The sequence below is a fragment of the Amblyomma maculatum genome, unplaced genomic scaffold (assembly GCF_055883805.1).
Source record: "Amblyomma maculatum isolate TAMU_Amacu unplaced genomic scaffold, ASM5588380v1 scaffold_23, whole genome shotgun sequence".
Classification (NCBI taxonomy): domain Eukaryota; kingdom Metazoa; phylum Arthropoda; class Arachnida; order Ixodida; family Ixodidae; genus Amblyomma; species Amblyomma maculatum.
Window position 1 is genome coordinate 1275073 of NW_028146748.1, and position 13008 is coordinate 1288080.

General features: G+C 50.1%; 1 pseudogene; it reads left to right on the forward strand.

Annotated features, from left to right (window-relative positions):
* Positions 1–6049: 6049 nt before the first annotated feature.
* On the forward strand, positions 6050–6221 carry LOC146171065 (U2 spliceosomal RNA; annotated as a pseudogene).
* The last annotated feature ends 6787 nt before the right edge of the window (positions 6222–13008 follow it).

Genomic DNA, 13008 nt, shown 5'->3' on the forward strand with positions numbered 1-13008 from the left:
GGGCTCCATCATGATTGCCATGCAACGGCAACCGCGAAAGGCAATCCGAGTCTGCGTTTTCTGCTGACGACTTGTACTTGAGCGTGTAGTTGTAGGCAGATAACAAAACGGCCCAACGCTGCAATCTCGCTGAAGCTATCGTAGGAATGCCTGTTTTGGGCCTGCGAACGGTGTGCAATGTCTTATGATCGCTTGCTAGGATGAATGAACGGCCATAGAGGTAGAAGTGAAACTTTTTCACACCGAAAATTAGGCCGAGTGCCTCTTTCTCAATTTGGCTGTAGCTAGCCTCTGCCTTAGTCAATGTTCTTGATGCGTATGCTATTGGCTTGCCCATACCATTTGGTAGGACGTGAGGGAGCACGGCTCCGATGCCGTATGCTGATGCGTCGCAAGACAGCTATAGTGGCAATCCGGGCTCGTTGTGGGTAAGCACGGGTGGCATGGACAGCAACTTCTTACTTCAACGAAGGCGTCCTCGCATTCGCTGCTCCACACCCAGGGCACATCACTGCGTAAAAGCCTGTTGAGCGGTGCGATTACTTTGGATAGGTTCGGAATGAACTTTCCATAGTAGTTAACTAGGCCAAGCAGGGACCGCAGCTGATGCTTGTCATTTGGCCTCGGTGTCTTTGAAATTGCTGCCACTTTCTCATCGGCTGGACGCACGCCATCAGCGCTTACAATGTGACCGAGGTACTGAAGCTGGTCGTTAAAGAACTGACAATGAGGCGTCTTCACCTCAACTTCTCTTTCTGACAAGCGTTTCAGAACAGCTTCGAGGTTACGCAGGTGCTCTTCATCAGTCTTTCCCGTTGCGAGGATGTCATCAATGTAACATCCAACCCCTTCGAGTCCTTTGAGCATGTTATCCATTATCCTTTGAAAGATTGCTGGAGCTGATGCTATGCCAAAAGGTAGGCGGTTGAGGACGTACAACCCTTTGTGTGTATTTAGCGTCAAGTATTCTTTTGGCCGTTAGTCCATTTCTACCTGCTGGTATGCTCTGTTGAGGTCAAGTTTCGAGAACTTCTTTCCTCCCGCAAGGATTGCAAAAAGCTCGCCTGCTCTTGGAAGCGGATAATGCTCAGTGTCTAGAATTGGATTCAGGGTGTCCCTGTAGTCACCGCGCAGTCTTATCGAGCCATCAGCTTTAATGACCGGCACAACCGGCGTAGCAAACTTGCTGCTAGCCAATGGTGAGATAACGCCAAGATTTTCTAGCTTCACAAGTTCCTGTTCTACTGCCGGACGTAATGCGAATGGCACAGTCCTTGCCTTCAAAAATCTAGGCTCTTGATTGTCTTTGAAATAAAGAGCAGCTTCCTCACCATTTATCTTGCGCAAGCTTTCGCTGAACAGTTGCGTGTACTTTCGTAGCAAGGCCTGAAGTTTCTCCGACGACTCTTCGGTCGCACAAGGCAAACTCCTAACGGCGTTCAGCTCCTAGATACGGCTCCAGTGAAGCCGAATCTTTTGTAGCCACTCCCGTCCCAGAAGTGAGTGTCCGTCTTGTGGCACCACGTAGAGCGGTAGGCGCTGCTTTTGGCCGTTCGTTTCCACGTTAACTTCAAGCACTCCAATGGGCTTGATTACTTCACCTGTGTAAGTACTTACGTGCGTAGTCGAAGACTGGTTCGTTGCGGGTGCATATCTGGAGAAAGCCTCCGGCAGTGGCTGGGTGCAATTATCGAGACAGCAGCTCCGGCGTCCAGCTCCATCTGTAACGGTACACTGTTAACTTTAACTGTCACCATAAAAGGCACTGCACGTGTGTCTAAAGTAACGTCATTCAGAGCAAGTTTTGTTTGCCTGTTGAATGAGCTTACTGTGAGCGTTTTTACAGTCGCGGACGAATTGTGCAAACTTGATGAATGTGTTCCTTATTTTGGCACTTATAACAAGTTGCTTGCGAATGCGGGCAAGATGCTGCTCCGTGCTTGGGCGAACCGCATCGATAGCAGGCTACCGCCTTTGCATCGGGAGTTGGCCTTGAGCTAGGCATTTTATGTTTATCGGCATTCTTTTCGTGCACTACGTGCGCTTCTGTCGCATTTCGCACTGCTGCCTCAAAAGACAAGGCACGCTCGACAGCTTTTTGGAAAGTTAGGCCATTATCTTCGGCAAATAAATGCCGTTGGATGTCGACGCGCTCCAAACCGGAGACAAATCGTTCGCGCAGTGACTGATCCAAGAACTCGCCGAAATCGCTTGTCTGAGCAAGGTGTCTTATCTCGGCCATGAACTCCGATATGGTTTCAGTTTCTTTCTGCGACCGGCGGTGAAATTTTGCTCTTTCGCCAATGACCGACGGCTTCGGAGACAAGTGATTGCGAAGTAGCGTTATGAGCGTTGTATAGGGCTTAGACGAGGGCTTATCCGGAATATTCAGTGACTTGAGAAGTGCGTAAGTGTGCGGTCCAATCAAACTCAGGGGCACGTCTACTTTTAAGTCTTCCGGAACCTTGTTAGCACGCAAATATGCTTCTAACCGCTCTTCATACGAAAGCCAATCAGTCGTAGAATCATCAAGAGGCTCAACTGTCATGGCGAAGTTTCCCGTTGCTGTAGGTGCTACAGTTCTTGATCTTGTGCTGAAAGGCTTCAATGGGCGTAACACCGGGGCAGATTCGCCATCGTCGTCGCCATTATGTCGTGTTTTAGGCAAGGCAACTGAGGCAGCATTAACACTTCTTTTTGGGCGAGTTGGTTCATTTTTGGTTCATCTGGAGTTGGTTCATTTTTGGAGCATAGCTCAGACAGGAACGGCTTTATTCCGTCATAACGGAAATGAAAGAAATGCGCTGCGGTGGCCGGCGCAGCGCGCTTCTATAATCCACCTTATCACAGTGGCAAGGGTGAGCGGAAAGAGCGTGGCTGAGGCGAGGTAGTTCAGCAGCTTTGATAACACTTCGCGATATCACACTCTAGGTGAAATGAAAAATGAAAATGAACACCTTTCAAGGAAAGAGTTTGAAAGAAGTGTTAGTGCCCTTCCTTTCAACTAACAGCTGGCTGTTTAAATATGTTTTAGAGGTTGCAAAACGCAAGTCAATAAAAGTGATGGCATGCTCTAATGAGGGGATACTAGGCTTCCTAAGCACCAAAGAATGCCTATCAGCAGTTTGCCTGAAGCGCGGTGCGATTTGAAGAGCTCGGGTTCCCATCTTGCGTGCTTTAATTGTGCATGCATCCGAAAAATTCTAGTTCTACATGCGTGTTATAACTTAGCTAAACGTCCGAGAAAGTTAAGATGAAACTATAGCGTGAATGAAAACGCCGGCGACAGTGCTCTGTTCCTCGCACACATGGTCCTTGGAGCCTAGAATGTGCGTCTAGTATAGTCCTCCATGCCAGCGCAATTGTTTGCAGAAAATCCTCAGAAATCTTCAATACAATACGGCACGGCGGTAGCTTCAGCAAGATAATAGGGTATAAAAAGCAGCTTCGTATCTACATCGGCTCAGGGGCATGAGCGCAGAACTTCGCTCAAGAAAAAAAACATCGTATCTGTGGTTATGCCAACAACTCGGCTGCGAATTCAATATTTCGACTAAACTGAAATCAAAGACTAAAGAGCGGCTTCGCATGTACAAGGCACCTGACAATGACCATGCAGCGAATGCACTTAGAAGCGCACGGGCACGCGCGTCGTCTGCTCCGTCGGCAGTGGCACTCCGCTTCAAAGCAGCGCCACCGCAGCGATCATTCAGCGGCCGCCTCCATCGCGACCGGCGCACGAGAGACTAGCACTATTTCTAGGGGCCCTAGCTTCGCTAAGTTTTCCTCAGTTTACAAGCGAAGCTTACCTGAACGGATATTTCATGTTTCTGGCTTTCCGAGGCCGTGTACCGCTTCGCTCACCAGCTATGGTCACCGTTCGTAGACATCGCGGCGGCGGCAGTATACCTGTTGACTTAGCTATGACGTATAATGTTTTATAAATGAATTCATTTGTTCTCTTTCAAGATAAAATCATCTTCCTAGGCCAATCCTCGCGGATGAACGGTCATTGAATACGGGCGGCTCGCGATTATACAAGCACGCTCTACACAGCAATGTGCGAATCATAGGCACTGTCGCTGTCATTTGCGTGGATGCACAACCACCACGCATAACCGGCCAATGCAGACACCAACCTGCTTAGTTTGTGGGAAGGCAGAGGAGGCGTGAAAAACCAGTGTGCTCCTTATTGCGGTCACCACATCCGATGTAGCATCCGATGTACATTTGGATATAGGCTACACGCCCACTTGCCCACTTGTGGGAATAAAGCAAGTAGAATAGATGGTATAGTTGTCGAACGTACGTAGCTTTAGGATCTCTACCTCGTGCATTTTATTGCTCAGGAATGGACTCGATACGTCAGACATTATCTATGTACTTCGTTTTACCACACCGCCATGATGCGCTAAGCACGAGATGAGCGAGCCAAGTTGGCCGCAATTCTTCCTTACCGCCCACCTTGACCACCTTGACACCAAGACTGCCCCACAATGGCCCCACCATAGGGAACCATAACCACCATATCCACCACAGAAGCAAGACCACGCACCATGTACACCATTTTGCAACCATCGCCAGCATGGAGCCACGAAGTCGGGTTTATTGTGGTTAGAGTGGAAAATGGTGGCCAAGGTTGTTTTTTGGTGGTCATGATGTGTGCAGTATGGTGATCGAGATTGACCACCATAAAGCATGCCCATCATGGACACCAAAAAAGGATCATGGCCCCCATTTTTCCACTCTAAAGACCATAAACCCACCACAACAGATGATGGTCCTATGGTAATTCTATGGTGGGATTTTCGATAGGGTTGTGTATAATATTATTTTATTATTTATTTATAATTATTTATAAAATAATCATTGATTGACATATGGCCATATAAGGGACGCATTTGCGCATACTGTGGTGTTGCTCTGTGGTTGGTCGAGACCTCTATCACATCTTCCCGTTTCGACCAATAAGAGCCACGGCAAAAGCGTGACACTTTTGCTGGCGACACCGATGAGGAAATAAAGGCGTTTGCCATAATAACTGTAGGTGTCTGCAATAAAATATTGCTTGTAAATGTTCAAAACATTTCTGAAAAACACCGTTTTAACAGCATATATCTGTTTCTGGTTTTAATTGTACCCTTGATTTTATACGAATTTTTGTAGCGCGGCAGAGCGTACAGGCCTTGCTGTACCTCCATCAAGGGTCGATCCAGCACTGCACTACTTCCGGGAGCGGCTAAGCGACTCCCCATTGTTGGAGGACGGACAATGGCAATTCCAATGTGAGACCAACTAATATTTTTCACCCGAGCTCGCTGCTTTCGTATGATTCACACAGCAATCCTGTCATTGCCCCTGTCTTAATTCATTGTTGGGCGGCTCGTGCACGCAGTGACACTTGGGGTTACTTTTCCGTGCGTCATTGCGTGTGGGTCTATTATTTAGGGTGCTAGGGAATGGTTTGGTTAAGAATCTCCTCTGAGGGATGTGTCGTCATCTGCAAACCATAGAACAAGTGCTACTACTGAAAAACGGTGGACCGGCGCTGTTTCTGCAAAAGCAGATAAGTGGCGCCTCTTGGGCACATATTTTTGATAGGATCGAACCGCAGTTCATTTTTTCTCTTCTCGGCCTATTGGCTAAGATCAAAATATAAACCTACGGGTCAATATATCTCGGCCTCTGGCGAAGTGTAGCCCTTTGATCGATGCTAAGGGTCGGGACTCTACTCAAGGTCTCGGTTCTTAGAACAAGCCTTTAACCATTCCTTTCCCGGCAATGCTTGGGTCCCCGTTGCCCATCGGATTATTGCGTGCCCTGAACGGCTGGCAGGGGGGAGCGGTGCTCCGGCACCAGACCTTCACGTCACAACGCTACGCGAATGGCTGATATTTTGTACGCCGGGTCTTTTGTATGCCAACGCAACTGGGATGTCTCCCATTTACATTGACATACCGAAGACTGAAAACCTGGAGATCCCCCTCCACCCTTATGGATGCTCCCGCTCTAAGGGAGCCCATGGCCATTTCCTGGTTCCAATGTCCCAATCATTTTCGAAAGCCACCTCTTTTCTTAACAGCTTAATATCTGTTACGGGTTCTATTTGTACCCATGATATTAAACTGATTTTTGTACCGCGGCGGAGCGTTCGGGGCTTTCCCCACTTCCGCCACGGGTCGACCCGGTACTGCACTACCTCCGGGACCGGAGCAGCGACTTTCCCCTTTTGGGGGAGGACAATCGCAATTATAAAATCAGAAAAAATAATTTTTTTCACCCGAGCTTGCTGCTTTATTTTTTTTTAATATTAGAAGGGCACAGTGCAAAAAGACACGGGATGAGAGGAAGAAGACGTACACACGAGCGCTTCTTCGTTTCGTCCCGTGTCGTTTTGCGCTGTGCTCTTCCAATATGAATCGATACCAACTTGCCCAATTGTCTATCGTTCTTCTTTATTTATTTAATTTTTTAGAACTTTTTTCCGACTTTTACTGTTATGTGCTTAATTTTACAAAGAACGCGGTATTAATTAGTAATTATTTATTTATGCAACCGCAAATATTTAGTAATTCCAGTTTAACTAGCAATTTATGAGTAATAATTAGCAAATAATCAGCACTCAGTGTATAATTATTATTTTATAACTATTTACTTACTAATTAGCAACTGATCATTTATTGACATGGCCATATAGGTGACGCATTTGCGCCTACTGTGGTGTTGCTCTGTGATTGGTGGAGACCTCCATGACGTGTTCCCATCTCGACCATTAAGAGCCGCGGCAAAAGCGTGACACTTTTTCTGGCGACAACGATGAGGCAATAAAGGCTTTTGCCTTAATATGGAGTTTTAGAATAGGGGGACCCAAGGCTTGGGGCCCCCAAGGAAATAGCGCGCGGCGGCGCAACGTGCTTGCCGAGTGGCGAGTTTTGGAATAGGGGTTTTCGCGGAGTCTGGCTTGCGTTCGTCGATTGCAGCGCCACAACAGTAAACCAAAGCAAAACATTTAAATATAAAAGAGCCAACAACGCAATGTTATGCATCAAAAAGTACTATATTTCTGTAAAATTTGTCCGGCAAGATGAAATCGGCAAATTGTCAATCCAGGCCGAGGCTGGGAAACCTCGTTTGAACCTTCCGCGCTTTCCGCTGTCTAGTCCCCATGCCAACCAAATGAGGCGAACTCGCTAAGCCTAGCAGCCCGGTAAATGCGGAAGCAATCAGAAAATATAGTGCGTTTTATCGCTAAAATTTGGTAGTGCGGGCATCATGAGACATAGCATAAGCTTCGCTGGTCTTACGTTTTCCATGAACGCGTGACACCATGGAGCGGGGACTGCGAATGTGTGCCGAGGCGAGCGGCCGCCGCTTGGCCGAACACCGCCATGTTGCCGTAACCAAAGCGACCCAACAGTGGCTTGGGGCGAACGCTATTTCCGAAAAATAGGAGCCGCCCCTAGCGTTAACCCAATGCCCCAAGCGCGCCTTACGTTCTGCGCATGTTCATTTCGACGCCCCAAGCTAGCTTTGGGGCCCCCTATTTTAAAGCACTGTAATAACAGTAGGTGTCTGCAATAAAATATTGCTTGGAAATGTACAAAATATTTCTGAAAAACACTGTTTTAACAACATATATATGTTGCTGGTTCTAATTGTACCCTTGATATTGTCACGAACAATAGGGCTAGACGTGCCTAAAAAGACTTGGAGAAGCTGTACCAGCAGCCAGCGTTCCGCACAGAGCGCGCGAGAAGACTTCACCGTCTTTTTCTCCCAGGCGCCACCTAAGAATCTCGGAAACACCAGGTGGCATTACTCCTCCTCCTAAAAAAGAAAACGACAGCAGAGGCTGATCGCGAGCAACGGGCGATGCCAGAGAAAACAAAAGGATAAGCACAAAAATCAAATAGAAAACGGAAGCGGGGTAAAGTGTCCTACATGGCAATGAAACAAGCGCATAGTACATTGCGCATTACCGCGTGAAATTCGGCTTTATGCTAACAACGTGCACCACTTCGGAACGTGGTTGTCGACGCGAGGGCTGCACAGAACCCGCTGGAAGAACTTTGTATGTCACTTCCGTGACACGGCGCAGAACTTCGTAAGGTCCAAAGTAACGCGACATTAGTTTTTAGACAAGCCGGGCAGGCGCACTGGTGTCCACACCCAAACTTGCTCTCCAGGCTGGCATGTGACGTGTCAATAATGGAGGTTGTAACGACGCGTATCCTTACCCTGATGTTGCTAAATGTGAATGCGGGCAAGTTGACGTGCTTCCTTGCCGCGCTGAGCAAACTGTTCGGCGTCTGGCTTGAGAACATGATCATCAGTGCAGCGCACGAAAGCATGGCTTCCAACATCGTCTGAACGTCACGTCTATAGAGCAGGCGAATGTTGTAAAACCCCCCGTCTCTTGGATAGCAGTGTTGTAGGCATACGTGACGTACGGGAGAATCTCGTCCCAGGTCTTGTGCTGAGAGTCTATGCACATTGCAATAATATCTGCGATCGTATTATTGAGCCTCTCCGTGAGGCCATTCATCTGTGGATGATAGGCAGTGGTTTTACGATGGCTCGTGTGACTGAGCTCTAATACGTACACGACTTGCTGCATAAAAAACTGAGCGATCTCAGATGACGTGCCACACTGCACCGATCGGGTTCCGCATACCGTGTGAGATAGTCGGTCGCGACTATAACCTATTTGTTACCGACCGATGTTAGCGGAAATGGGCCGAGAAGGTCGATACCGATTTGATCAAATGGAGCCTGGGGTGGCGCAATAGGTTGGAGCAACCCCGCTGGCTTGAGAGGCGTTGCCTTTCGACGTTGGTACTCACGACAGCCTCTGACGAAGCGATGAACGGCGTCAACAAGTTTAGGCCAATAATAGGCTTGACGAACTCGGGCGAGTGTGCGTGCAAAGCCCAAGTGGCCAGAGGTGGGCTCATCATGACAAGCAAAAAGGATATCGGCACGGAGGTCGGTCGGCAGTACGAGGAGGTACGCCCGGTCAACAGTGCTGGAGGTTTGCTTGAATAGAACGCCATTCCGGAGACAGAAAGCAGATAGTTTACGAGCAGATTGGCGAGGGATATCAGCAGCTCGACCTTCCAGGTGATATATGACAGGTTGAAGGTCCGGGTCACCTCGCTGTCGGGTCATTACGTCTGAAGCACTCACCAGTCCAAGAAACCCGCTCTCGTCGTCCGTGCTCTCACGACTAAACCGACGGGTGTGCGCGACAGCGCGTCAGCATCTTCGTGCTTCTGGCCAGATTTATACATAATGGTGTACTCAAATTCTTGGAGACGGAGGCTCCATCGTGCTAGGAGCCCCGATGGGTCGCGGAGGTTGGCCAGCCATCACAAAGAATGATGGTCGGTGACCACTTTAAAAGGGCGGCCATAGTGGTAAGGCCTAAATTTCATCCTTGCCAACACAACTGCAAGGCATCCCTTTTCCGTAGTAGAATAGTTTGTCTCGGCGCGGGATACCGTGCGGCTGGCATATGCGAGGACCTTTTCGACGCCTGCTTGGTGTTGAACGAGTACAGCGCCGAGGCCGATATTGCTGGCGTCGGTGTGGACTTCGGTGTCAGCGTCTTTAAGAAAGTTGGCAAGAACAGGGCTCGTTTGCAGTCGTCTGAGCAGCTCCGAGAAAGCCTCTTGTTGCTCGGCGCCCCACACGAACTATGTATCATCGTGCGTGAGGCGAGTCAGGGGGGCGGAAACCTTGAAGAAATCGGCGATGAAGCGGCGGTAGTACGCGCAGAGACCCAGGAAGCGTTTCAAACCTCTCTTGGTGTCAGGAATGGGAAATATGGCGACAGAAGAAGTCTTGTCGGGGTCTGGACTCACGCCCGCGGCGCTCAAGACATCACCGAGAAACTTCAACTCTTTGTAGCCAAAGTAACATTGCTCTGGCTTGAGTGCTAAGTCAGCTGACCGAAGGGCGTCTAACAATGTGCGCAGACGTTGAAGGTGTTCGGCAAAGGTTTCAGAGAACACGACGACATCATCGAGGTAAACTAAACAAATTTGCCATCTGAGGCCAGCGAGGACCGCGTCCATCATGCGCTGAAAAGTAGCCGGCGCTGAACATAGGCCGAAAGGCAGCACTTAAACTCGTACAGACCATCTGGGGTGACAACTGCCGCTTTTTCGCGGTCCCGCTCATCGACCTCAATCTGCCAGTACCCGCTCTTCAGGTCAAATGGGGAGTACTGGGCGCAAAGTAGTCTGTAGAGCGAGTCGTCGATACGAGGCAGCGGGTAAACGTCTTTTTAGTGATGTCGTTCAATTTTCTATAATCAATAGAGAAGCGAAGGAAGCCATCCTTTTTCTTTACCAGCGCAACAGGGGACGACAATGTGCTGTTGGAGGGTGGAATGACACCATCACAAAGCATCCCCTGAACCTGTGTCTGAATTGCTTCACGTTCCGTAGTTGAGATGCGGTACGGCTGCTGGCATATAGTCCGGGCATCGTCGTGCGTAATTATGCGCTGCTTCACAAGAGGTCGCAAAACAAGCGCTGTATTCTAGGAGGAGAGAACGGAGTTCCCGTTGCTGTGTTTTCAAGGGATCTGTACAAACATCAAGGCGATGAACGGATGGGCACACGTTTTCAACTGCACCGAAAGTAAAACATTCAGAGACATCCGCTAAGCAGTCGGCTAATGCGATTGCAGTAGCACGGAAAAGATGATAGGGTTCGTTCGTGAAGTTAGTCACCAGGAGCTCAGATCGGCCGTTACGGAGGTAGATAAGACTCCGCGCTGAGATGATGTCATGGGTGAGCAAAAGGGACGGATTGCCCTCAGCGACCGCCGTCCTTTCACGTAGTTCGTCGCAGGTAACAGTCACAAAACACTGGAACGTGGGGTAATAGAAACGTTCTCAGCAGCAATTCGAAGGGCGGCGCGGCGGTCCTGGCGATTCTCGGTGTCAGTATCAGGAGCTTTCTCGGTCGAAAATGTCCCGGTACGCTTCCGGAGATCAATAATGGCTCCTACTCCCGGAGAAACTCCACACCAAGGATACAGTCGCGGGAACAGTCAGGAATCACGAGGCAGCTGACAACAAACGTGGAGTTGCGAATTTGGACTCTCGCCGTGCACTGAACACTCGTAGTCACGAGATGTCCGCCAGCGGTGCGAATCTGCTTGCCAGACCATGGCGTCATTACATTAGGATGCGCCGCTAGGTTTCCAATTAAAATCGAAAAATCAGCGCCAGTGTCTAGCAGTGCGCTAACCTTATAGCCATCGAGGAACACAAGTATATCTGTTTTCATGTGTACGAACTGTCGACGGGGCCGTCAAGTCAACGTCGCAAACAGGTTGGGTTGTCGGCGGGTCTTCCTCGCGTCGATTGCAGCGGCCTCGCCCCCGGAGGTCGCTGTCTTTAGTTTTCCCGACGCGGACTAGGTGACCGTCCCTGAGCTATCCAGGAGGAGCTGGGCTGCGACGATGGTCTACGTGAAGACGGAGAGCGTGACGGTCGCCGGGAAGTTGGCGCCATGCCCTGCGGGGATACGTAGTCCTCAATCTCACGAGGTCGTAGGCCGAGTGGAGGGTGACGCAAGTTCATGGGAAATCCGTGCAGTCGCAGGACTCGATAGGAGCACTGGCGATACAGATGAGCTGGTTCCCCGCAATGGAAGCACGGGCGCTGGCGATTTGGGGCGCGCCACAGGTCCGCCTTCCGCTGGGGTGCTCGTCGGTTGTCCATGTACGACTCAGTTTGTGCATAATAGAGTGAGCCTTGAGCGGGTGGCTGTAATGGCGTCGTAGTAGGCGAGGGGCGTTGCAAAATATCTGCACACGTTGGACGATGGTACTCCGCGAGAAGATGTGGCGGATCAGCAGATGGTACCGAGGGCATCAATGCTTGACGCTCTTCGGGGACATTGCCAGCTATAGAGCCTACCATCGGATGGGAAGCACCGGAAAGCACCTGGAACTCTTCGCATAAAACAGAGCCGATGATGTCCCGAAACTTCCGGTGGCCCCGAAGGCCGAAAGCGGCTCCGCAACCGAAGCGGTGAGTACCATTCTGTCGTGGGTGGTAGACCACTGCTGGAGCATCCGCTCGATTGTAACAGCTTCCGAAAGAAACCCAGCAACCGGGCTCGGTGGATAACACACGAGACCAGCAAATGGTTGTTCTTTAACGCCCTGCACGAGGTGGCGCACCTTTTTGTCTTCGGGCATTCCCGGGTCTGATCGTCGGAAGAGCCGGGTCATGTCCTTCACATATGTGCTTATAGTCTCATTCGGCATCTGCATACGAAACTGTAAGGCCCCTTCTGCACGTTCTCGCCGATCCGCGCTGGTATAGGTCTCAATGATGCGTCGGCAGAACTCGCGCCATGATGTTAGGGCGACTTCTCGGTTCTCGTACCACATATGAGCTCCATTTTCCAGGCTGAAGAAGACGCTTCTAAGCTTGGCGGCGTCGTCCCACTGATTGAATGAGGCGACTCGTTGAAACTGGACGAGCCAGTCTTCAACGTCTTTCGTTTGACTGCCGTGGAAGGGCTGAGGCTTTCGTGGGTTCTGCAAAGTGTAGTAAGCAGGAGATTGCATGACAAGTCGAGGGGCGGTTGTGGTGCTCAACACCAACGGCCCATGCTCAGGGGGCAGGCCTTGATTCCTCCGTCTAGCACGGTGCACAGGGGTGACGACTGGCACAGAAGTTGAGTCCTGGGCGTGCGGAGGTGCGCAGGACAAGTACCGGGATCGATACGCAGAGCCGACACCAAAATATGTCACGGACAATAGGGCTAGACGTGCCTAAAAAGACAGGGAGAAGCTGTACCAGCAGCCAGCGTTCCGCACAGAGCGCGCGAACAGACTTCACCGCCCTTTCTCCCAAGCGCCACCTTAGAATCTCGGAAACACCAGGTGACAATATTATACTAATTTTTGTAGCGCGGCAGAGCGTTCTGGGCTTGCCGCACCTCCGCCACGGGTCGATCCAGTACTGCACTGCTTCCGGGA